Consider the following 6,000-nt stretch of genomic DNA (forward strand, 5'->3'; position numbering starts at 1 on the left):
ACAACTCTTCTATTGTTCTCGGAATTCCGCTGACATTTAAAAATGATTCGGAACTCTTCCATTGTTTTCGGAATTCCGCTGAAGTTTAAGAATGCTTCGGAACTCTTCCATTGTTCTCGGAATTCTGCTGAAGTTTAAAAATGCTTCGGAACTCTTCCATTGTTCTCGGAATTCTGCTGAAATTTAAAAATGCTTCGGAACTCTTCCATTGTTCTCGGAATTCCGCTGACGCTTAAAAATGCTTCACAACTCTTCTATTGTTCTCGGAATTCCGCTGACATTTAAAAATGCTTCGGAACTCTTCCATTGTTTTCGGAATTCCGCTGAAGTTTAAGAATGCTTCGGAACTCTTCCATTGTTCTCGGAATTCTGCTGAAGTTTAAAAATGCTTCGGAACTCTTCCATTGTTCTCGGAATTACGCTGACATTTAAAAAGGCTTCAGAACTCTTCCATTGTTCTTGGAATTCCGCTGACGTTTAAAAATGCTTCGGAACTCTTCCATTGTTCTCGGAATTCCGCTGACTTTTAAAAATGCTTCGGAACTCTTCGATTGTTCTCCAAATTCCGCTGAAGTTTAAAAATGCTTCGGAACTCTTCCATTGTTCTCGGAATTCCGCTGACGTTTAAAAATGCTTCGGAACTCTTCCATTGTTCTCGAATTCCGCTGACTCTTAAAATTGCTTCACAACTCTTCTATTGTTCTCGGAATTCCGCTGACTTTTAAAAATGCTTCGAAACTCTTCCATTGTTCTCGGAATTCCGCTGAAGTTTAAGTATGCTTCGGAACTCTTCCATTGTTCTCGGAATTCTGCTGAAGTTTAAAAATGCTTCGGAACTCTTCCATTGTTCTCGGAATTCCGCTGACGCTTAAAAATGCTTCACAACTATTCTATTGTTCTCGGAATTCCGCTGACATTTAAAAATGCTTCGGAACTCTTCCATTGTTTACGGAATTCCGCTGAAGTTTAAGAATGCTTCGGAACTCTTCCATTGTTCTCGGAATTCTGCTGAAGTTTAAAAATGCTTCGGAACTCTTCCATTGTTCTCGGAATTACGCTGACATTTAAAAAGGCTTCAGAACTCTTCCATTGTTCTTGGAATTCCGCTGACGTTTAAAAATGCTTCGGAACTCTTCCATTGTTCTCGGAATTCCGCTGACGTTTAAAAATGCTTCACAACTCTTCCATTGTTCTCGGAATTCCGCTGACTTTTAAAAATGCTTCTGAACTCTTCCATTGTTCTCGGAATTCCGCTGAAGTTTAAGTATGCTTCGGAACTCTTCCATTGTTCTTGGAATTCCACTGACGTTTAAAAATGCTTCACAACTCTTCCATTGTTCTCGGAATTCCGCTTACTTTTAAAAATGCTTCGGAACTCTTCGATTGTTCTCCAAATTCCGTTGAAGTTTAAAAATGCTTCGGAACTCTTCGATTGTTCTCCAAATTCCGCTGACGTTTAAAAATGCTTCGGAAATCTTCCATTGTTTTCAAAATCCGCTGACGTTTAAAAATGCTTCAGAACTCTTCCATTGTTCTCGGAATTCCGCTGACATTTAAAAATGCTTCGGAACTCTTCCATTGTTCTGGAATTCCGCTGACGTTTAAAAATGCTTCACAACTCTTCCATTGTTCTCAGTATTCCGCTGACTTTTAAAAATGCTTCAGAATTCTTCCATTGTTCTCGGAATTCCGCTGAAGTTTAAGTATACTTCGGAACTATTCCATTGTTCTCGGAATTCTGCTGAAGTTTAAAAATGCTTCGGAACTCTTCCATTGTTCTCAGAATTCCGCTGACATTTAAAAATGCTTCAGAAGTCTTCCATTGCTCTCGGAATTCCGCTGACATTTAAAAAGGCTTCAGAGCTCTTCCATTGTTCTCGGAATTCCGCTGACGTTTAAAAATGCTTCGGAACTCTTCCATTGTTCTCGGAATTCCGCTGACGTTTAAAAATGCTTCACAACTCTTCCATTGTTCTCGGAATTCCGCTGACTTTTAAAAATGCTTCGGAACTCTTTGATTGTTCTCCAAATTCCGCTGAAGTTTAGAAATGCTTCGGAACTCTTCCATTGTTCTCAGAATTCCGCTGACATTTAAAAATGCTTCAGAAGTCTTCCATTGTTCTCGGAATTCCGCTGACATTTAAAAAGGCTTCAGAACTCTTCCATTGTTCTCGGAATTCCGCTGACGTTTAAAAATGCTTCGGAACTCTTCCATTGTTGTCGGAATTCCGCTGACGCTTAAAAATGCTTCACAACTCTTCTATTGTTCTCGGAATTCCGCTGACATTTAAAAATGATTCGGAACTCTTCCATTGTTTTCGGAATTCCGCTGAAGTTTAAGAATGCTTCGGAACTCTTCCATTGTTCTCGGAATTCTGCTGAAGTTTAAAAATGCTTCGGAACTCTTCCATTGTTCTCGGAATTCTGCTGAAATTTAAAAATGCTTCGGAACTCTTCCATTGTTCTCGGAATTCCGCTGACGCTTAAAAATGCTTCACAACTCTTCTATTGTTCTCGGAATTCCGCTGACATTTAAAAATGCTTCGGAACTCTTCCATTGTTTTCGGAATTCCGCTGAAGTTTAAGAATGCTTCGGAACTCTTCCATTGTTCTCGGAATTCTGCTGAAGTTTAAAAATGCTTCGGAACTCTTCCATTGTTCTCGGAATTACGCTGACATTTAAAAAGGCTTCAGAACTCTTCCATTGTTCTTGGAATTCCGCTGACGTTTAAAAATGCTTCGGAACTCTTCCATTGTTCTCGGAATTCCACTGACGTTTAAAAATGTTTCACAACTCTTCCATTGTTCTCGGAATTCCGCTGACTTTTAAAAATGCTTCTGAACTCTTCCATTGTTCTCGGAATTCCGCTGAAGTTTAAGTATGCTTCGGAACTCTTCCATTGTTCTCGGAATTCTGCTGAAGTTTAAAAATGCTTCGGAACTCTTCCATTGTTCTCAGAATTCCGCTGACATTTAAAAATGCTTCGGAACTCTTCCATTGTTCTTGGAATTCCACTGACGTTTAAAAATGCTTCACAACTCTTCCATTGTTCTCGGAATTCCGCTGACTTTTAAAATTGCTTCGGAACTCTTCGATTGTTCTCCAAATTCCGTTGAAGTTTAAAAATGCTTCGGAACTCTTCGATTGTTCTCCAAATTCCGCTGACGTTTAAAAATGCTTCGGAAATCTTCCATTGTTTTCAAAATCCGCTGACGTTTAAAAATGCTTCAGAACTCTTCCATTGTTCTCAGAATTCCGCTGACATTTAAAAATGCTTCAGAAGTCTTCCATTGTTCTCGGAATTCCGCTGACATTTAAAAAGGCTTCAGAACTCTTCCATTGTTCTCGGAATTCCGCTGACGTTTAAAAATGCTTCGGAACTCTTCCATTATTCTCGGAATTCCGCTGACGTTTAAAAATGCTTCACAACTCTTCCATTGTTCTCGGAATTCCGCTGACTTTTAAAAATGCTTCGGAACTCTTTGATTGTTCTCCAAATTCCGCTGAAGTTTAAAAATGCTTCGGAACTCTTCCAGTGTTCTCGGAATTCCGCTGACTTTTAAAAATGCTTCGGAACTCTTCGATTGTTCTCCAAATTCCGCTGAAGTTTAAAAATGCTTCGGAACTCTTCCAGTGTTCGCAGAATTCTGCTGACATTTAAAAATGCTTCGGAAATCTTCCATTGTTTTCAAAATTCCACTGACGTTTAAAAATGCTTCAGAACTCTTCCATTGTTCTCGGAATTCCGGTGAAGTTTAAAAATGCTTCGGAACTCTTACATTGTTCTCAGAATTCCTCTGAAGTTTAAACATGCTTTGGTACCCTTCTATTGTTCTCGGAATTCTGCTGACTTTTAAAAATGCTTCGGAACTCTTCCATTGATCCAGGAATTCTGCTGAAGTTTAAAAATGCTTCGGAAATCTTCCATTGTTTTCAAAATTCCGCTGACGTTTAAAAATGCTTCGGAACTCTTCCATTGTTCTCGGAATTCCGGTGAAGTTTAAACATGCTTTGGTACCCTTCTATTGTTCTCGGAATTCTGCTGACTTTTAAAAATGCTTCGTAACTCTTCCATTGATCCAGGAATTCTGCTGAAGTTTAAAAATGCTTCTGAACTCTTCCATTGTTCTCGGAATACCGCTGAAGTTTAAGAAGGCTTCGGAACTCTTCCATTGTTCTCGGAATTCCGCTGACGCTTAAAAATGCTTCACAACTCTTCTATTGTTCTCAGAATTCCGCTGACTTTTAAAAATGCTTCGGAACTCTTCCAGTGTTCGCAGAATTCCGCTGACGTTTAAAAATGCTTCGGAATTCTTCCATTGTTTTCAAAATTCCGCTGACGTTTAAAAATGCTTCAGAACTCTTCCATTGTTCTCGGAATTCCGCTGACGTTTAAAAATGCTTCGGAACTCTTCCATTGTTCTCGGAATTGCGGTGAAGTTTAAGAATGCTTCGGAACTCTTCCATTGTTCTCGGAATTCTGCTGAAGTTTTGAAGTTTAAAAATGCTTCGGAATTCTTCCATTGTTCTCGGAATTCCGCTGACGCTTAAAAATGCTTCACAACTCTTCTATTGTTCTCAGAATTCCGCTGACTTTTAAAAATGCTTCGGAACTCTTCCATTGTTGTCGGAATTCCGCTGACGCTTAAAAATGCTTCACAACTCTTCTATTGTTCTCGGAATTCCGCTGACATTTAAAAATGATTCGGAACTCTTCCATTGTTTTCGGAATTCCGCTGAAGTTTAAGAATGCTTCGGAACTCTTCCATTGTTCTCGGAATTCTGCTGAAGTTTAAAAATGCTTCGGAACTCTTCCATTGTTCTCGGAATTCTGCTGAAGTTTAAAAATGCTTCGGAACTCTTCCATTGTTCTCGGAATTCCGCTGACGCTTAAAAATGCTTCACAACTATTCTATTGTTCTCGGAATTCCGCTGACATTTAAAAATGCTTCGGAACTCTTCCATTGTTTTCGGAATTCCGCTGAAGTTTAAGAATGCTTCGGAACTCTTCCATTGTTCTCGGAATTCTGCTGAAGTTTAAAAATGCTTCGGAACTCTTCCATTGTTCTCGGAATTACGCTGACATTTAAAAAGGCTTCAGAACTCTTCCATTGTTCTTGGAATTCCGCTGACGTTTAAAAATGCTTCGGAACTCTTCCATTGTTCTCGGAATTCCGCTGACGTTTAAAAATGCTTCACAACTCTTCCATTGTTCTCGGAATTCCGCTGACTTTTAAAAATGCTTCTGAACTCTTCCATTGTTCTCGGAATTCCGCTGAAGTTTAAGTATGCTTCGGAACTCTTCCATTGTTCTCGGAATTCTGCTGAAGTTTAAAAATGCTTCGGAACTCTTCCATTGTTCTCAGAATTCCGCTGACATTTAAAAATGCTTCGGAACTCTTCCATTGTTCTTGGAATTCCACTGACGTTTAAAAATGCTTCACAACTCTTCCATTGTTCTCGGAATTCCGCTTACTTTTAAAATTGCTTCGGAACTCTTCGATTGTTCTCCAAATTCCGTTGAAGTTTAAAAATGCTTCGGAACTCTTCGATTGTTCTCCAAATTCCGCTGACGTTTAAAAATGCTTCGGAAATCTTCCATTGTTTTCAAAATCCGCTGACGTTTAAAAATGCTTCAGAACTCTTCCATTGTTCTCGGAATTCCGCTGACATTTAAAAATGCTTCGGAACTCTTCCATTGTTCTGGGAATTCCGATGACGTTTAAAAATGCTTCACAACTCTTCCATTGTTCTCGGAATTCCGCTGACTTTTAAAAATGCTTCGGAACTCTTTGATTGTTCTCCAAATTCCGCTGAAGTTTAAAAATGCTTCGGAACTCTTCCATTGTTCTCAGAATTCCGCTGACATTTAAAAATGCTTCAGAAGTCTTCCATTGTTCTCGGAATTCCGCTGACATTTAAAAAGGCTTCAGAACTCTTCCATTGTTCTCGGAATTCCGCTGACGTTTAAAAATGCTTCGGAACTCTTCCATTGTTCT

The sequence above is a fragment of the Phyllobates terribilis genome, unplaced genomic scaffold (assembly GCF_046119375.1).
Source record: "Phyllobates terribilis strain yellow unplaced genomic scaffold, ASM4611937v1 Scaffold_28__1_contigs__length_16237799, whole genome shotgun sequence".
Classification (NCBI taxonomy): Eukaryota; Metazoa; Chordata; class Amphibia; order Anura; family Dendrobatidae; genus Phyllobates; species Phyllobates terribilis.